Consider the following 21,303-nt stretch of genomic DNA (forward strand, 5'->3'; position numbering starts at 1 on the left):
TGTATGAACCAAGCCATTATTACAACATAAAATGATACAACGAAAATGATACAACGAAACTTCATGAAATTGGCTAAAAATCATCATCTTAATTGTAACAAACATTTTTTAAAGTAGAGTACAGTGGTACTTCTACTTACGAACTAGTGGCAACAAAAGTGAGTACACCCCTAAGTGATAATGTCCAAATAGGGCCCAAAAAGTCAATACTGTGTATTCATTCCGTGACCAGGTTGTTAAGTAGAAACGTTTGTAAGAAGAAGCAATTTTTCCCATAGGAATCAATGTAAAAGCAAATAATGTGTGAGATTGGGGAAACCACAGGGAGAGTGGAGGCCCTGTTTCCTCCCAGGAGATTCCTAGAGAAGCCCCAAGGAGCCTTCTCTCCGCCTTTTCCGGCCCAGTTTCCTCCCAGGAGATTTCTAGAGAGGCCCCACAGAGGCTTCTCCCCGCCTTTTCCAGCCCTGTTTTCTCTTAGGAGATTCCTAAAGAGGCCCCAAGGAGGCTTCTCCCTGCCTTTTCCGGTTACAGTTTCAGAGGCTCGGGTTTGTAAGTGGAAAATGGTTCTTGAGAAGAGGCAAAAAATCTTGAACACCCGGTTCTTATGTAGAAAAATTCTTAAGTAGAGGTGTTTTTAGGTAGAGGTACCACTATACAGGTAGTCCTTGACTTACAATAGCTTGTTTAATGAACGTTCAAAGTTTCAATGGCACTGAAAAACGTAACTTATGACCTTTTTCACATAACCATAAGCAGCATTCGATTAAAATTGAGGTCCTTGGCAACTGACTCATATTTATGATCGTTTAGGATTACGGGATCACATTTTGTAACCTTCTGATAAGTAAAGTCAATGGGGAATTCACTAACTTAAAAGCTATGGTGTCACTAACTTAACAACTATGGTGATTCACTGAACAACTGTGACAAGAAAGGCTGTAAAGTGGAGCAAAACTCACTTAACAGAAACTCTGGGCTCGATTGTTTTGAAAACAAGACCAATCAATGTAATTTCTATCTGCTACTGTCTGAATGCTGCTAGAAAGAATTTAGGTTGTTATTATTTATTATTATTATTATTATTATTATTATTATTATTATTATTATTATTATTATTTATTAGATTTGTATGCCGCCCCTCTCCGTAGACTCGGGGCAGTTTACAGCAATGATAAAAACAATATATAATGACAAATCTAATAGTTAGAATCTAAAATAACAATAATGCATTTAAAAAGTTTAAAAAACAAGAAACCCCAATATATAAGAAACATACATACAGTCATATCATACACAGAAAACTACATAGGCAGGGGGAGATGTTTCAGTTCCCCCATGCTTTACAACAGAGGTGGGTTTTAAGGAGTTTACGAAAAGCAAGGAGGGTGGGGGCAGTTCTAATCTCTGGAGGGAGCTGATTCCAGAGGGTCGTAGCCGCCACAGAGAAGGCTCTTCCTCTGGATCCCGCCAAATGACATTGTTTATTTGACAGGACCCGGAGGAAACCAAATCTGTGGGACCTAACCGGTCGCTGGGATTCGTGCGGCAGAAGGCAGTCTCGTAGATACCTTGGTCCGGTGCTAACAGATTATTAATCTGTTGGAAGGGACCTTGTAGGTCATCTAGTCAAATCACCCACCCAAACGGGAGACGCCACACCAATGATGGCAAACCTTTTTTCCTTCAGGTGCCAAAAGAGTGTGTGCGCACACTATCACACATGTGTGAGTGCCCACACCCATAATTCAATGCCTGGGGAGACCACGGAGGCCCTCTGGAGACTGGAAACGGCCTGTTTCCCAACTTCTGGTGGGCCCAGTAGGCTCATGTTTTGTCCTTCAAAGGCTTCCCAGGAGCTGGGGGAGGGTAAGAATGCCCTCCCCCACCCCACAGGCTCTCTGGAAACCAAAAATGCCCATCCACAGCCTCTGTGCAAGCCAAAATTCAGCTACCCAGCACATATATGCATGTTGGAGGTGAGCTACAGCAATGCCTCATGTGCCAGCAGATATGGCTCCGTGTACCACCTGTGGCACCCATGCCATAGGTTCGCCATCACTGCACAACACCATTTCTGACAAATGATAGTCCAAACTCTTCTTGAAAGTTTGCAGTGATGAAGCTCCCACAGCTTTCAAAGGCAAGCTGTTCCACTGGTTGATTGTTCTCACTATCAGAAAATTGAAAGAGTAGTAAATCCTTGGAACAAACTTCCAGCAGACGTGGTTGGTAAATCCACAGTAACTGAACTTAAACATGCCTGGGATAAACATATATCCATTGTAAGATAAAATACAGAAAATAGTATAAGGGCAGACTAGATGGATCATGAGGTCTTTTTCTGCCATCAGTCTTCTATGTTTCTCATTATTATTCTCATTCTCCTTGATCAGTTTCCATCAAAGGTTGTTCACCTTGCCAACAACCTTCTCAACCCGGGTTCGGGGGGGTGCTGGCAAGCCCCCCAGGCCGGCTGCGACCTTTTAAAACAGCCGCGCCACTTCCCAGCTGTCTCCTGAAGCCGAACGCCAAAGCCGAACTTCCCCGTTCGGCTTCAGGAGACATCTGGGAAGCGGCGCGGTTTGTTTTAAAAGGTCGCAGCTGGCCTGGGGGGCTTGCCAGCACCCCCCCGAACCCCGAACCTGGGTTCGGGGGGGTGCTGGGAAGCCCCCCAGGCCGGCTGTCACCTTTTAAAACAGCCGCGCGGCTTCCCAGCATTCGCCGAAAGCCGGTTTTTTGCGGGGGGGTTTTTGGTTGCACGGATTAATTGACTTTACATTGTTTCCTATGGGAAACAATGTTTCGTCTTACGAACCTTTCGTCTTACGAACCTCCTCCTTGCACCAATTAAGTTCGTATCATGAGGTATTACTGTATGTATGTTTTTTATATTGGGGTTCCTTGCTTTTAGATTTTTAAATGTACAATTGTTATCTTAGATTTTAATTATTAGATTTGTCAATATATATTGTTTTTATCATTGTTGTGAGCCGCCCCGAGTCTGCGGAGAGGGGTGGCATACAAATCTAATTAATAATAATAATAATAATAATAATAATAATAATAATAATAATAATAATAAAACAACAACAACTACTATGGTCATAGTTGTCAGTTTCATGGAACTCTAAACAAATACATTTCCTCAAATAAATTATAGTTTTTTGAATACTTTCATGGGGATAAACATTTCTGGGTGACCAAATATAATTTTGTATGTCGTATGTCTCTATATTACTAGTAGTTATTCATTTCCATATTCATTTTTTCTCTTTAAATCTATATGTATTAATATATAAAATTTCATAATTAATAATTGTTTCGTTGAGAAGCCCATTTATAAAGTCACTAGTTATGCTTGTCTCTTTCAGTATGAAAGGCAGTTAGATCAGAAAATTAATCATATGTGTAACAATTGCAGGATTGTCCAAATTTAGAACATTAAAAATAGTAGTAATTATAAAGTGCATTAAACGTATTTTTGCGTTAAAGTTTTTGTAAAATTACAGAAATTATTCTCATTAAAAAAACATAACTCAAATTTAAATATCTGTATATGGAGAATTGCACTCTAAAAAAAGTAATCTTATTTTATCAAGTTATCTATAGAGATTGAGACATTATTCAGGGTGTCCAGAGGGAAAGCATTTTGAAATTCCCTGATTTTGTTCCTGACATTTCCCTGTAATTTGCGATCTAGTTAGATGCGGTCATAGATGATGTCATACCAAACGGCTAAGCCATGGAGAAATATTGGTAGCTGAGGAAGCAAGCTATTGCCACAGTTATGCTCATTTATGTTGGACTCTGCCAGGCAGCATGATCTGGGGTTTTTTACATGATTTTTCTGATTTTTAAACATTTTAATACAGTTTTGTTTTTCCCCCGATTTATTCTGGGTTTTTTTTACAAACTCCTTGATAATTCCCTGATATTTCCGGAGGGGGCGGCATACAAATTCAATAAATAAATAAATTTCCCGAACCACCATTTCCCTGATAATTCCCTGATTTCTGTGTTTTCCAAGTTTACTGGATACCTTAATTATTAATACCAAGAAAATGTATGTTCTCCCCCCCTTCCCTCCCTCTTTCTTCCCCCACCTCAATTCCCTAAGTTGGTCTAAATAGATTTCATGATCAGTCATGTTGAAAGCCATCAAGAGATCTAGAAGAGCAAAGAATCCTGCTCCTACCAGATACTATTTAAAAGTGCAACCAATGCAGTTTTGTCCCATATCAGAGCCTGAGACCTGAGTGAAAGGGTTTGGATAATCCATTTTATCCAGGAGTCTCTAGAGTTTGCAATGCCGTCATCTTCTCAACCACCATCCCTAAAAGGAGAAGTTGGAGCCTGGATAAAGATTGTCCCAAGTGACAGTGAAGGCTTCTAAAGGAGAAGGCACATCACACCTGTTTTAAAGAAGCCAGAAACATCCTCTCCATCAAAGATGAATTCACCATCAGTTGGACCTACTCATACTTCCTCCTGGGTGGACTTTGACTTTGTTCGCTTTCTCAAGACAAATGGTAAAATTATTCCAAGATAACTGGGTATGTTTGCTCCTCTGACATCTCAACAGGTTTAACATCCAACTGGGAACAAAATTTGCCTATTTGCCAATGACTCTAAAGTGTGCAATGGGGTTGATATTCCTGGAGGGGTCTGTAATATGGTAAATGATTTAGTTTTACTAGATAAATTGTCAAAGCAATGGAAACTGTAGTTTAATGTTTCCAAATGTAAAATAATGCACTTGGGGAAAAGGAATCCTCAATCTGAGTATTGCATTGGCAGTTCTGTGTTAGCAAAAACTTCAGAAGAGAAGGATTTAGGGGTAGTGATTTCTGACAGTCTCAAAATGGGTGAGCAGTGTGGTCAGGCGGTAGGAAAAGCAAGTAGGATGCTTGGCTGCATAGCTAGAGGTATAACAAGCAGGAAGAGGGAGATTGTGATCCCCTTATATAGAGCGCTGGTGAGACCACATTTGGAATACTGTGTTCAGTTCTGGAGACCTCACCTACAAAAAGATATTGACAACATTGAACGGGTCCAAAGACGGGCTACAAGAATGGTGGAAGGTCTTAAGCATAAAACGTATCAGGAAAGACTTAATGAACTCAATCTGTATAGTCTGGAGGACAAAAGGGAAAGGGGGGACATGATCGAAACATTTAAATATGTTAAAGGGTTAAATAAGATTCAGGAGGGAAGTGTTTTTAATAGGAAAGTGAACACAAGAACAAGGGGACACAATCTGAAGTTAGTTGGGGGAAAGATCAAAAGCAACGTGAGGAAATATTATTTCACTGAAAGAGTAGTAGATCCTTGGAACAAACTTCCAGCAGACGTGGTTGGTAAATCCACAGTAACTGAATTTAAACATGCCTGGGATAAACATATATCCATCCTAAGATAAAACACAGGAAATAGTATAAGGGCAGACTAGATGGACCATGAGGTCTTTTTCTGCCATCAGTCTTCTATGTTTCTATGTTTCTAAATCAGGCACTTTTATCTGCCAGATGCACAGAAAATTCCTCTATGGGGTCCTAAAAGTAGGCCTCTGCGCTGCCTTTCCTCCAAAGGGTTAGGGTGATCCTAAATAGGCCCACTGGATGTTATGCTAAGGACCCGACAAAAGCAATGAAATACTGATGTTTCACTTCTCTTCCCCAAACTGATATTGAGGCACTTTCTAAGTGCAGGTCACTGAAATGGTTAGGCAAGAACAAAACAGCCTTTCAACTAGAAAAATACCTGACAATGGGTCTGACCCAATACCATAGAACAGCACTCACTAGAGCAAGATTTGAGCAGTTAAGATTCTATGGTCAAATATGGACGATTCCACCAAGTACCATATTTTGAGAGAACATGCATTTGCGGTGCACCAGAAATAGAAGACATTGCACATGTGCTACTCAATTGTAAACGATACTCCTCAGTAAGACCTCAGTATTTACAGCCCCTACTTGTCAAAATCATACACTGGGACTGTAATAAACAATTATCATATTTTCTTCAGGGTACAAATATATATGTAGTTTCTAGAACCGCTAAGTTTATAGTCAGGGCTGTTCAGATGAGAATACGTTTTATAGAACATATTGGGGTGGCATGCAAAAGAGAAGAACTCACTTAAGAATATTTTATATCAGTATCTTAGATTTGTTTAATATAATCCTTTGCACAAGTTATATTCTCATGTTTTACTACTCAATTTTAGCATATTATACTGCATTTTAAATTATTATGTATTCAAATTCCCTCTATTTTAGCCAATTTTATTGTATTTTAACCAGTCACAGTTTTATGACGACCGATGTGGTCCTTTTCCTCGCTTTGATATGGTCGATTGACTAATCAAATAAAGTTGATATTGAAATATTGAAAACTTCTCTTCCCACCATGTAATAGGTGTTAACAGCAGCTCTAGCTTGTGCCCAATCAGACTCATAACCTATTTTTCTCCAGCAGTGCTCTAAATATCTCTTGATGGGTGAACAGTGCAGTCAGGCGGTAGGGTAAGCAAGTAGGATGCTTGGCTGCATAGCTAGAGGTATAACAAGCAGGAAGAGGGAGATTATGATCCCGCTATAGAGTGCTGGTGAGACCACATTTGGAATACTGTGTTCAGTTCTGGAGAACTCACCTACAAAAAGATATTGACAAAATTGAACAGGTCTACAAGAATGGTGGAAGGTCTTAAGCATAAAACGTATCAGGAAAGACTTAATGAACTCAATCTGTATAGTCTGGAGGACAGAAGGAAAAGGGGGGACATGATCAAAACATTTAAATATGTTAAAGTGTTAAATAAGGTCCAGGAGGGGAAGTGTTTTTAATAGGAAAGTGAACACAAGAACAAGGGGACACAATCTGAAGTTAATTGGGGGAAAGATCAAAAGCAACATGAGAAAATATTATTTTACTGAAAGAGTAGTAGATCCTTGGAACAAACGTCCAGCAGACGTGGTAGATAAATCCACAGTCACTGAATTTAAACATGCCTGGGATAAACATATATCCGTCCTAAGATAAAATACAGAAAATAGTATAAGGGCAGACTAGATGGACCATGAGGTCTTTTTCTGCCATCAGAGTTCTATGTTTCTATGTTTCGTGCCCTCAGATATGGCTCACTGTGCCATAGTTTCGCCATCACTGTCCTATGATTCTCATACAGACTATTTCATACGAGCATTAATACAAATATTCCAATAAATGGCAAAAGCAGGAATGAAGAAGAAATTGCTCAACCACCTTCTCACAATAGGTTCTGCAGCCCTATTTTAGATTTATTGGATTTATATGCCGCCCCTCTCCGAAAACTCGGGGCGGCTCACAACAATAATAAAAAAGAGTACACAATAACATATCCAATGCCCACCAATCTAATTACAATTTAAAATTAGTAATTTCATAAAACAATCCCAATATATATAAAAAACAAGCACACAGTCAATCAATCAACAAAACAGCATGGGCAAGGGGGAGGTGTTTTAGTTCCCCCATGCCTGATGGCAGAGGTGGGTCTTAAGGAGTTTACGAAAGGCAGAGAGGGTGGGGGCAATCCTAATCTCAGGGGGCAGCTGGATCCAGAGGGTCGGGGCCCCCACAGAGAAGGCTCTTCCCCTGGGTCCCGCCAGACGACATTGTTTAGTCGACGGGACCTGAAGAAGGCCGACTCTGTGGGACCTAACCGGTCGCTGGGATTCGTGCGGCAGGAGGCGGTCCCGAAGATATTCTGGTCCAGTGCCATGAAGGGCTTTATAGGTCATAACCAACACTTTGAATTGTGACCGGAAACTGATCGGCAACCAATGCAGACTGCGAAGTGTTGGAGTAATATGGGCATTCTTAGAGAAGCCCATAATTGCTCTCGCAGCTGCATTCTGCACGATCTGAAGTTTCCGAACACTTTTCAAAGGTAGCCCCATTTAGAAAAAGGACAACTTAAAGCAGCTAATCCTAAAATGTGTAAGGGTTTGTCTTTCGAAAACAAAAAGGAACCCTGTTATGCTTCCTCTCCTCCAACTACTGTTATGCATTTCAAAGTTCAACTGAGTGCTCGGTTGAAACCTAGCCCATAAACAATCAATAGGACATAAAATGCGGGCTGTTATTTATTCACAATAATCTCTGGTAATAATACTAATTGACATGAAGCAACTTGAAATGTGTGTATGTGCACCACCTTTTAATTCTGCACTTTAATTGTTAGAGCTATGAAAGCACCCAGTCATTTATGATTTGTCTTCAGAAAAAATAAGCAGAATTGTTAGTTCTTGAATGGGAAGTTACTAAGATAAAACTTGATGGAAAAATATTTCTGTACAATTTTTTTTTAGCCCTTTCTAGCCATTTGATATTGATAGCGACATTTCAATTTAATTTCACAGTATAATTCCTTCAAATTATACTGTGCAAATTCTTCATCTAGGACACTAATTTAGTACAAAAGCTATATAACACGAATCCCAGCGGCCGATAAGGTCCCACAGAGTTGGCCTTCTCCGTGTCCTGTCGACCAAACAATGTCATTTGGTGGGGCCCAGGGGAAGAGCCTTCTCTGTGGCGGCCCCGGCCCTCTGGAATCAACTCCCCCCAGAGATGAGAATGGCCCCCCACCCTCCTTGTCTTTCGCAAATTACTCAAGACCCACCTTTATCGCCAGGCATGGGGAGTTAAGATATTCCTTCCCCCTAGGCCATTACAAGTTATGCATGGTATGTTTGTGTGTATACGGTATTTGGTTTTTATAATAAGGGTTTTTAGTTGTTTTATTAATTGGATTGTTACATGTTGTTTTTATCATTGTTGTTAGCCGCCCCGAGTCTGCGGAGAGGGGCGGCATACAAATCCAATAAATAAAAAATAAATTTCATTGTGTTTTGAATCCAAAGTAACAATTCATGGATGAAATACAAATTAAATATGAAGCTAATTTTTTAAGCAGGTCCACTAAAAGGTAGTTAATACTATATTTTTAAGACTATATATTGGGAACCATACAAGAGCTTATCTGAACACACAAGCTATGAAGGCATTGCAGTTTTCCTTGCATACGTCTGTTCTTCACAAAAAAACTTTTTATTGTGCTTTAGTAGAAGGTCAATGGCTATCACTTCACTTCTTGAGCACAATAGTGAATTGAAACAAGAACTCATTGCAGTTTGGACCGACAAAGCTACCAGTATGCCTAAGCCAATAAAGCGATTTGTTCATTAAAGCTACTAATAAAGCAACCTTTTGTTAGTCTATGAAACATCAGAAGCATCAGAGAATGCATCAAACTGCAATATTTCTGCCTTTCCCACAAAGTCTAGAAATGTCCCTTAAAGTCTTAATATCTTTATATAGGTTGAAAACATTATCAATTCCCTACTTTTTGCCAGTTTATTCATAACTAAAAATCAAACTCTCACCTTACAATGACTACCCATTAAGAATATACTGTGCTTTTAACATTAATCCCAAATATATAAAAACATAAAACTGGTCTGCAAAAATAAAGAGACTGAAACAAATTTAGGTGATAAATTAGTCCTACTGTGATGGTACTTGACAAAGTTTTACATGTGTGTTTACTAGTCTAAGAGGCAAAAGTCAACAAGATCCATCCCCATTAATGAAATATAGCAGAGTTGCCTTTGTATTGAGTGATGGGACATAAAACTGCTCTAAATCTAATTTTCCCTTTCCTTATGCATCTTTTCATCTCACAGCTAACAGTTCATTTTAAGTTCACAGCTAACAGTTCATTTTAAATTTCAAGTGTCCATTCTAAGAGATTGGCTTGGAACACCAAAGGGGGAGCTTCAAAGATTAATAAAACAGATTAATATATAAATTAATATACAAATCCCTGCTCAGCCTAGTCTCTTGCTATCTTTTAGCTAGGGCTGTGTATCGTATTTTGAATTTTATAATATTTTATTATACAGATTTATCCTTTTAGTATTGGAAGCCACCCAGAGGTACTCTATAGTAAGATGGCTAGCTCTATAGTAAGAGGCCACCAATACAGAAATTATAAATTGTACAGAAGGCAACCACTAAACTCCAAATAACAAACCTTAAAAATTAGAGGAAAAGCACATTGCCCAGTAAAATAAAATTTGGAGAAGCCAAGCATGAGGATGTGTAAACATTCATGGGTGAGCTTTACAAGAAGGAAAGCAATCCTCAATTTCAACAACAACAACAATAATAATAACAACAACAACAACAACAACAATTGTTCTGTCGGGCTCTCTGGTACACTCCTCCCAAAAATTCACAGGTACAAATTTCAGACACACACACGTTTGAAAATTCAAAACAATGTTCTTTATAATGAAAATTCACTTAAACTAAGCCCTCTTTTGGAATAGCAAAGAGCACTGGTCTCCAAACAAACTGGTAATTTGTACAAGTCCCTTATCAGTTCTGAGATACTTAGCACAGTCCTTCTTCTTTCACAAAGTGAAACACACTTTGCTCTGGTTTAGTTTCCAAGCGGGGAAAAATCAGCACACAAAAGGTCAAAGTCAGTAAAGCAGTCATGAAACACAACGATCAGATAATCCTCCACAAAGGCCAAACCCACAGGCTGCTATTTATAGCAGCCTCACTAATTACCACAGCCCCATCCAACCACAGGTGGCCTCATTTTCTTTGATAATAATCTCTCAGTTGTTGTTGCCTATGCATTCCTCTCCGCATGCGTGGCTGTATCATTAACAATAATAATAATAATAATAATAATAATAATAATAATAATAATAATAATAATTTATTAGATTTGTATGCCACCCCTCTCCAAAGACTCGGTTTTGGTTGCATTTATTTTGACTTTACTACTTATAAAATCAAGATTTAGAATGCTTGGAATAATCAGTAGCAGTTATTCCGGGAAAGAGGTACAATCTGTACCATACTCTTTTAGAACAAGTCAAACTACTGAGGGGGTGAAATCAAAATCTAAGTGTCAGTAGAAGATAAAAGCTTCAGTTACCTTATTTCAAAATGCAAAATGATCTTATCTCTTCACCATTCAGTTCTTAAACTACTTTTTTCTTTGATTTCCATGATCAAAACAGGTTAGATTGAAAAGGATGTTCATTAGTTCAACTCACTCCTCAGAAAAGAATTTTATTATTTTAGCAAGTCACAAAGTTTGAGAATAATCTAAACTATTTCTTTTGTGCAACTATTTCTTCCTTTGCCTCATCTTCAATTTTCTCTTTTCTCTGTTTCCTTTTAGTAATACAGTGTTCCCTCGATTTTCGCAGGTTCAAACTTCGCGAAAAGTCTATACCACGTTTTAAAAAAAATAATTTAAAAAATACTTTGCGGGGTTTTTCCCTATACCACGTTTTTTCCCACCCGATGACGTCATATGTCATCGCCAAACTTTCGTCTGCCTTTAATAAATATTTTTTTTAATAAACTTTAATAAATAAACATGGTGAGTAATAATCTGAATGGCTGCTAAGGGAATGGAAAATTGCAATTTAGGGGTTCAAAGTGTTAATGGAAGGCTTGGGATACTGTTCATAGCCAAAAATAGTGTATTTAGTTCCACATCTCTACTTCGCGGAAATTCGACTTTCGCGGGCGGTCTCGGAACGCATCCCCCGCGAAAAGCGAGGGAACACTGTATAAGCCTCTCCTCCTACCGACAATCTTTTATCTCGTTTGATGTTTCTAATGGAACCAAAGACATGTGTGTATACAGATAATCCTCAGTTTATGATAAAATGGGGACCAGATGCTTTTCAAATGCAGTCATTAAGTGAGGCATCACATGACTGTACCCAATTTTCTGTCTTTTCTGCCAAGATTGTTAAGTGAGACATCTCATGACCATGACTCAGAATCTTCACTGTCAGTTTCCACATTGACTTTGCTTCTTAGGAGACAACTGGAAGGATGCAAATATGATCCTGGGATTCTGCTACTCGCATAAATGGGAGATGGTGCCAAGTACAGTGATACCTCGTCATCCAAACTTTTCGAGATACAAACCCAGGGTTTAAGATTTTTTTGCCTCTATTTTCACCTTACAAACACAAGCCACCGGTGGGGGTTTCCCATGGAGGGGAGCCTCATTGGAATCCCAGCAGCGCAAAACCGGGTGCTTCGGCTGGCAAAAGGGGTGAGTTTTGGGCTTGCACGCATTCATCGCTTTTCCATTGATTCCTATGGGAAACATTGTTTCGTCTTACAAACTTTTCACCTTACAAACCTCGTCCCAGAACCAATTAAGTTCGTAAGACAAGGTATCATGATAATATGACTGCAGGGATGTTGAAATGGTGCTAAGTGTAAGGGCTGATCATCGTATGGATCATCGACATCGCAATCCCAGGGGACAGCAAAATCGAGGAGAAGCAGCTAGAGAAATTAGTGAAATACAAAGATCTAAAAATCGAGCTGCAACGACTCTTGACATAAGCCAGTGAAAGTGGTCCCAGTGGTACTTGGCACGCTGGGCGCAGTGCCAAAGTATCTCAGCGGACATTTGAAAACCATCGGAATTGACAAAATCTCCATCTGTCAATTGCAGAAGGCCGCTTTACTGGGATCGGCAAACATAATTTGCCACTACATCACGCAGTCCTAGGTGCTTGGGAAGCGCCCGACTAGTGATAAAATATGAAATCCAGCAGTGATCTCATTTACTGTGTTGTATTGACATAATAATAATAATAATAATAATAATAATAATAATAATAATAATAATAATAATAATATAAAAGTGTGGTAGAACCCTGGTAAATAATAGTAAGGATATTCAATGCCCAATCAAAGGGACAAATTAAGCTAAAAGACATGAGCTTGTAACACACATATATACAGTGGTACCTCAAGATACGAACCCCTCGTCTTACGAACAACTCGTGATACGAACCCGGGGGTTCAGAAAAATTTTGCCTCTTCTTACGAACTTTTTTCGAGTTACGAACCGGCGTTCGGGAGGCTGCTGGGAAGCCCCCCGGCTGTTTTAAAAGGTGACAGCCGGGCGGCGGGGCTTCCCAGCAGCCTCCCAAACGCTGGTTCGTAACTCGAAAAAAGTTCGTGAGAAGAGGCAAAATTTTTCTGAACCCCGGGTTCGGTTCGGGAGGCTGCTGGGAAGCCCCCCAGCCCGGCTGCGACCTTTTAAAACAGCCGTGCGGCTTCCCAGCAGTCTCTGAACGCCGAACGCGGAAGTTCGGGTTTGGCGTTCGGCTTCGGGAAGCCGCTGGGAAGCCGACCGGCTGTTTTAAAAGGTCGCAGCCGGGCTGGGGGGCTTCCCAGCAACCTCCCGAACCCCGAACTTTTGCCGAACTTCCGGGTTCGGGGTTCGGGAGGTTGCTGGGAAGCCCCCCAGCCCGGCTGTCACCTTTTAAAACAGCCGCGCGGCTTCCCAGCAGCTTCCCGAAGCTGAACGCCAAACCCGAACTTCTGCGTTCGGCGTTCAGAGACTGCTGGGAAGGCCCGGCTGTCACCTTTTGAAACAGCCTTGGGGCTTCTCGGCCGCCTCCCGAACGCCGAACCCGGAAGTTCAGGTTTGGCTTCGGCGTTCGGGAGGTCGCTGAGAAGCCCCCAGGCTGTTTTAAAAGGTGACAGGCGGGCGGCAGCGGTTTTTTTGCGGGGTTTTTTTTGGGTTGCACGGATTAATTGACTTTACATTGTTTCCTATGGGAAACAATGTTTCGTCTTACGAACCTTTCGTCTTACGAACCTCCCCCTGGAACCAATTAGGTTCGTAAGACGAGGTATGACTGTACTACAATTTAAGTCTCCACCATACACTGCCCTTCAAACAGGTTTTGTGGCTTAACATGTCACAGGTTGTAATTTTCAGTTATCAGCATACAAAGTCAAAACAAGCAGTAAATTTTGTTAATGAGGTACAAATAGTGCACATAAAAACAACATATGTTCATTATTTTAGCATAGTGTGCAAACAATCACTGACTAATACTTCTCTATAGTAACCCAATCTAAATTTAATATCTAGCTGGTGAAAACTTACAACCTATTTAGTTGAAATTGATGGGGAGTTATTCAAGGCAAAAGTTCATGGGGTAAATAGTACCTAGCGACTGGGCCATCTTTGACAACTTTGATTTCGTATTAAAAACGTAGATGCATGAAATATTCTTTTAATTCTTTACTATGGAATATACTTCATTACTCTAAACTTCAATCCAGACATACAAAATTCAATAAAGTCAGTAAATATTCAGAAGACCAAATCAAAAAATCTGCTGAACAGCAAATAGCTAATAACAGCAAATACCAACCTATTTTAAGTCATATCACAGATTCCTACACTTTGTGAGGAGACTAAACAGAACAAATAATATGAACTTGCAATACAACACACATAAATTTATGCTCTGTATTCAGTTTAAGACTGAGCAGAACTTTAGTTACAAGTTTCAAGTTTTATTGGATTTATATGCCGCCCCTCTCCGAAAACTCGGGGTGGCTAACAACAATCATAAACAATATACAATGATAATCCAATACTAAAAGCGAATTAAAACCCCTTAATATACAAAACCAAACATACATACAAACATACCATGCATACAATTGTAACGGCCTAGGGGGAGAAGAAGTCTTAATTCCCCCATGCCTGGCAGCAGAGGTGGGTCTTAAGTAGCTTACGAAAGGCAAGGAGGGTGGGGGCAATTCTAATCTCTGGGGGGGAGTTGGTTCCAGAGGGCCGGGGCCGCCACAGAGAAGGCTCTTCCCCTGGGTCCCGCCAAGCGGCATTGTTTAGTTGACGGGACCCGGAAAAACCCACTCTGTGGGACCTAACTGGCCGCTAGGATACAGAGCAGCACATAAGTAAAAAAGCAATCCAACTAAGGTCAACGTATTTAAGTAGAAGTAAATTGTGTTCTATAAATTTAGTTCTAAAATATAACTTTAAATACTAATATGCCTCTTTTAAAATCTAGGTTTTATTCTGTTTCTAGTTTATTGGAATGAAACTATAAGTAAAATGGTAAAGTGTAACTTTTAAATACCAAGCATTCACTATACTATAGTAATGTTATCAATATTAAAGTAATATTATCAATGGTCAATTAAATATTTTGAAATACAAACTTGGCCTCAATTGCAGTTGTTACTGGAATATCTGTTCACAAGCAGTATACTTGTAAGAAACACCTAAATGATTTATTTATACCATTGGTATATTTGTTTAAGACTCATTTATCTAAATAAGAAAATATGGTTGTCATTTTCAATCTTACCAAGACTATTTTATTCAGTTTTGAAATCATCCTGATGTGTCAAGAATTCTGTTCTTAACACTCATCCTACAGAGTCACATCTGGTTGGCACAAGGTTGGCGATATTGATTATAGAAAATGATCCACCATATTAATTTCTACTATACAAGTAACAGTTTTTCAAAGCTTTTCCTTATCTCAAAATCATTGTATAATTTGAACTATCAATTATTTTAAATAGTATTCTCCCATATACTATTTATCAAATTGCTACCTATTATAATATGTAAAGACCCTCAAGTTGCTTGTTACCAAAGCTAGATTAGGATCTTATGTCTCTCTATAACTAAGAGGATATTTATCAAATTTGAAAATATTATAAAAAGATTCTGCCCATAATAAACTTACATGAAAACAATTTCAGAACCTGAACTCACTGATACAACCTTTCTATCTACAAAATTACTTATTATTATTATTATTATTATTATTATTATTATTGCATATTATTAGCCGCCCCGAGTCTTCAGAGAGGGGCGGCATACAAATCTAATAAATAAACAAATAAATAAATAAATAATCTAAGGACACAATTTTTCAGAAACTAGATATCCACCATTCTTTATATTTTCAACACAATGTTAAAAAGCAAAACAATTTGTATGTTGTAATCAAAACAACCTGACAAATTTATGAAATGTTAACTGAAAACTGTAACTCTGTCCTATTGTGTATGTTTATTATAATAGTTTTTAATTATAGTGATATGCAATTTTTGCTACACAACCTAACAATCATATTGTACTTTACTTGGACTTTCATACACTTCAAATGAAGCTGAAATCCATTCAGGAAAAAATCACAGAAAATGCAATCATGTTAATTACTCCCTAAGGATTCAAAAAGTACAATTTAGAAATAAATTATATGAATTATATTTAAATGTAAGCTTTCTGTGTGCCGTAATCTACTAGTCTTAAAATGACTTTGAAGACATTTAATGAGAAATAAAGTCCAATTGCAAAAAATACAGAGTGAATAATTTTACTGCATGAAATTGACATAAATTTCAGGTATCTAAGTATGAGAATACAGTATACATACTAGTGTTCTACTTATTTATCTCTTTTTCTGAACTCACTAGATTCATTAGTGGAAAAAAAAACCAGTTCCTGACACAGTAACTATAAGAAGTAACGGAAACTATTTCACTTGTCAAATTTCTCACTTACATACACAAGATATTTGCTTTGTTTAAAGGAGGATAAGTCCAGATAATTACAGAATTGTCTCAGAAGCACCTTTCCATTTCAAATAACTTATTTTCTATATTGTATATGAGAATGCACCTTTTTCTCCCGTTCTTATAAATCAAGTATTAAAATTGTCTAATCAATAACTACCTACCCAACTATAACTAAGTTTTACATATATTTCTTATATGTGAATTGGAGAGGGACAGTCTCTTTCCTTCTGTGTTACTCATAGATAACATAAGAAATAACATCCGTTTTCAGAAGTTTGAAAGACCATATAAAGCAGATTTTAGGGGAGAATACGATAACAGAAGTGAAAAGGATAATTGCTACAATAAGAATTAATCTTGCCCTTATTCTTCAGATAAACTCATAAAACTTAATATAAAAATTAATACTGTTGTCTTGAACCAGGGTAGGTAAAACAAGGATATGCCAAGCAATAATTGCTCTGAAGTAGTCAAATTAAAAGGGCAAGCTGCAGGTATGTTGATAAAGTAACCTCTGAAAACAAGGAAAAATTCAGATCAAATAAAAAAATAAAACTAATAACTAATTAGAAGGATCTGGGAAAAGCATCTACTTTCCAGGAGGTAGGTAATATGTAAGTATTTCACTATCGGTCTTTAACATTAAGACTGCAATAAAAATAATTTATGTACTTTATTACAGCTGTAGTACACTCATTTCCATTATTTTCTGATGCAGGACTGGCAATTACACAAATATTCCAAAAACATTTGTTCAGATGCATGTTCTCTTAAATCCAGTAAAATTTATTATCTAAGGTACTCTTTTAGGATTACATGTATAATAAAGAGATGACAGAAGAGGCCATAACCTGTTATTCCGTCCAGAGTAAACCAATTCATTCATACATATATTCCTTCCATAGTAAGCCTATAATTTAAGGCTTAACCTTTCTAAATAGAAAATATTAAAATATTAAAATATAATTTCTGTGTAGACTGTGTAGAATTTTTAAAAATCATTTTGATTCAAGCCCTTTCCATTGTCTATCAATAATTTATTTCAATAAAGTTTAAAAACTATTTTTATAAATAAATTCTATTTGAACTGCCATTATAATAGTAAAGAAGACATTGGATAAGTACTGTAGTGAAATATTTCAAATTAAAAAGGCAAAGTACAGTTGCCATGACTCAACTTCCACCCAATGTGGTTTTATTTTGACTCAATATACTGTTGAGTCAAAACAAAATCCTTATGTTTTCATATCCATTGCAAACTTATACAATTGTGATTTAATAAATCATGGATAAGCAAGCTAGGCCCTATTTAATTATGTGAATGAAACTATGTTTGCTTTGATGTAAGTTCTTTTAAAATCAGTGCATAGAAAATAGTAAAATTGTAAAGTTTTATGCAGAAAAAAATAATATATTCAGAAACATTTCCCACTGAATTTAGTAACAATTAGTAAATATATAGCCACAGTTGTTTTTGTCTGCCCTTCCATTGCCCAAGTCTTCACATACTATACATATTATCAAAATATACACCGAACACTTCATAGGTATGTTTTTGGAAGATCATCATGTTAGTTGAAACAAAAGTAAAGTCCTCTTTGTTTTTTCAAATGTATTATGGGATTTTTTTTAAAAAAAAATTAAAGCTCATTTCATCACACATGGAGTTTAATCTTAGCAAAATAAACATTTAGGTTTGGTAGTATATTATACATACAGTTTATATACACACAAATAAGGTTTTCTTTCAGAATAATATTCTATGCATCTGGTGAAAAAGACTACAGTAAATTGAGATCTAATTCTGCAACAAGCCTACTAGTAGACATTATATACATTTTCACTGTTTGAGACAATATATGGGATTTTGAAGCAACATACTTTAAAATATAATTTAAAACTTTGCAATAGAGTAATGCAAGACTCAAGGCAGAATGTTTGATTCTTCAAATGCAGGGAATCCCCATCTTTTAAGCAACATAAAAATTCTAATATTATAACTGCTAACTTTATTTTGTAACACACTGCTGTTTTAATATGAAGTGGTGTTGCCCATTGTGTAGACAGAATATACACTGCTCAAAAAATAAATAAATAAAGGGAACACTCAAATAACCCATCCTAGATCTGAATGAAATATTCTCATTGAATACTTTATTCCGTACAGAGTTGAATGTGTTGCTTCCTAAGTGGACAGTTTGATTTCACAGAAGTTTGAGTTATATTCTGTTGTTTAAGTGTTCCCTTTATTTTTTTTTGAGCAGTATATTTAAATGCATTTTAGTTTTACCATGGAACCCATTCTTGAGGGGGGAAAAGTTTACGCTATCAAAGGTAAAATGCTTAAACCAGAATACTGTACTTCTCATCACCCACAATAGTCAAATCACGGTGCAAGAGATCAGTGTACTTAAAACTACTTTGTTTCTAGGGAGGAAAAACGGACAGGAGTTTCTTTACTGGTGCTCTCAAACCTTTCTCTCCTCTCATTAGCTGTTCAACAAAGGCATTTAAAGTTCCCTCAAGATGTACCAATGCTTCCCCCCCCCCTCTTTTCTCTTTTTTTTTTTTGGCTGACCCTGAGGGAGAACTCCCCACCCGTAGTTAACAGGGTGGGTCACTTGAGCGCAGCAGACCATGCAGACAGTCCTGCAACGTGAGGCGCATATGAAACAAGGGGCAGCCGCTGCCCTTTATAATCCACCAGGAGCCATTCAGGACAAGAGCCCCAGCCATTCTCTCCAGCATCCTTCCCATGCAATGCCGGGTGGAAGGGGAGGGGGCGAAGAGAAGGGAAAGGCACCACGTGCATCACCCAACTACCTCCTGGGCATGGAGACCCCTCCCCAGGATGTTAAGATGAGCCTCTCTCTCCTTATTCTACCCCACAACCTCCCCCCCAAACTTCCCCCCCAGGATGCTAAGATGAGCCCCCTTCCCTTATTCTACCCCATGACCTCCCCCCCAAACTTCCCCCCCAGGATGCTAAGATGAGCCCCCTTCCCTTATTCTACCCCATGACCTCCCCCCCAAACTTCCCCCCCAGGATGCTAAGATGAGCCCCCTTCCCTTATTCTACCCCATGACCTCCCCCCCAAACTTCCCCCCCAGGATGCTAAGATGAGCCCCCTTCCCTTATTCTACCCCATGACCTCCCCCCCAAACTTCCCCCCCAGGATGCTAAGATGAGCCCTCTCCCCTTATTCTCCCCTCCCCACGACCTCCCCCCAAACTTCCCCCCCAGGATGCTAAGATGAGCCCCCTCCCCTTATTCTCCCCTCCCCACGACCTCCCCCCCAAGGATGCTAAGATGAGCCCCTCCCCTTATTCTCCCCTCCCCACGACCTCCCCCCAAACTTCCCCCCCAGGATGCTAAGATGAGCCCCCTCTCCTTATTCTATCCCACAACTCCCCCACAAACTTTCCCTCTGGATGCTAAGATGAGCCCCCTCTCCTTATTCTCCTCTCCCCACGACCTCCCCCCTCACCAAACGTCCCCTCTGGATTCTAAGATGAGCCCCCTCCCCTTATTCTCTCCTCCCCACGATCTCTGCCCCCCAAAAACTTCCCTTCCCCCCCAGGATGCTAAGATGAGTCCCTTCCCCTTATTCTCCCTTCCCCACGACCTCTCCCTCCCCAAGGATGCTAAGATGAGCCCCCTCCCCTTATTCTCCTCTCCCCACCCCACCCCCCAAACTTGGTTCCACTCGCCTTGCACACACTCCGGAAGCTTTAAAGCAGCAGCAGCGGCGGTGTCCAACCGGCTTTCCAGGGATCGCGAAGCGGAGCTGGGACCAAGCGGAGAGTTTGGCCGGGATCGCCCTTCTTCACCCCACAGGGGGAGGAGGAGGAAGCGGCCAAGAGGATTGGGCAGCAAGTCCGAGAGGAGCGGGACTCCTCCACTCGGGTGGGGGCTTCCCAGGCGGGCACCGCTTGACGTTCCAGGACTGGTCACCGAAGCTTTCTACTGGGAAAGTCAGCGGCGGCAGCAGCAGCAGCAGCGGTGGGGCCGGGAGTCGCTTCCCCTCGGGAGCAGCCGCTGCCGCCTCCCCCACAGCGCTACCCGCCGCTTCCCCCGGGACCGGTCCGGCCACCCCCGGCCTTGGAGGGGGAGGCGGCCAGAGGGTCGGGCCGCGGCCCCAGACCGGCTCTCGCTTTCATACACTCCCGAGTTCCCGCCGCCGGTGGTGCTAGGGCCCCAACCAGGCAGACGGAGCGCGGAAGCGGCGCCGGACGGCCAGGGTCAGCGCCGCTCCCGCCCCGCACCCAGGCATGTGGCTAGTAAACTAATTCTCCGCGCGGGCTCCGGTCACTCCGCAGGACGGATGCTGAGGGAGGCGGAGAGCCCGCTTCGGTCCCGGGAGGAAAAAAAGAGGGAGGCGGAACCACGAGACGGTCTGCTGCCCGGCGGTCCGGAGCCGCTTATTTGCCGTCCCTCGCATACAGCCAACGGTGGGAGGGAGGAGGAAAAGAAGGGACGGCCCGTCTACGGCGGCGCAGATGGATGACATTAGACCGTAGCCTGGCAACAGGACCCTTCCGCCCGCCTCCCGCAGACGCGAGGTAATGACGTCTGAGGCTGAAAGCCTTGCGTGTCTTCGTGGAGGAGGTTGTGTAATCCCGGACGCGGGGATAAAATCATTGAGGCGGGGAAAAAGAGCCTGGCCCTTTAATTGGGCGTGCGCAACCGCAGTGGGCGAATTAAACAAAGAGGCTGGAGTTCGGTAAAGGGGGCGATTTCGTTAATAAGGCAGCGGTTGTGGCTAATCGACAGGGAAGATAGGGGCGGTAGTTGGGGGGCGGGCAGAGTCGGATTTGCCAAATACAGGCTTG

At 40.3% G+C, this 21,303-nt stretch overlaps 1 protein-coding gene across 1 annotated transcript in view; it reads right to left on the bottom strand.

The window, feature by feature from the left end:
* FBXW7 (F-box and WD repeat domain containing 7) overlaps positions 1–20,956 on the bottom strand; it is a 135,401-nt gene extending 114,445 nt beyond the window's left edge. Inside the window, exon 1 of the mRNA XM_070757820.1 lies at positions 20,182–20,956. The gene's annotated coding sequence lies outside the window, so the exon portion shown is untranslated. The remainder of the gene's footprint in view (positions 1–20,181) is intronic.
* Between the last annotated feature and the right edge of the window lie 347 nt (positions 20,957–21,303).

The sequence above is a fragment of the Erythrolamprus reginae genome, chromosome 7, assembly GCF_031021105.1.
Source record: "Erythrolamprus reginae isolate rEryReg1 chromosome 7, rEryReg1.hap1, whole genome shotgun sequence".
NCBI classification, from domain to species: domain Eukaryota; kingdom Metazoa; phylum Chordata; class Lepidosauria; order Squamata; family Dipsadidae; genus Erythrolamprus; species Erythrolamprus reginae.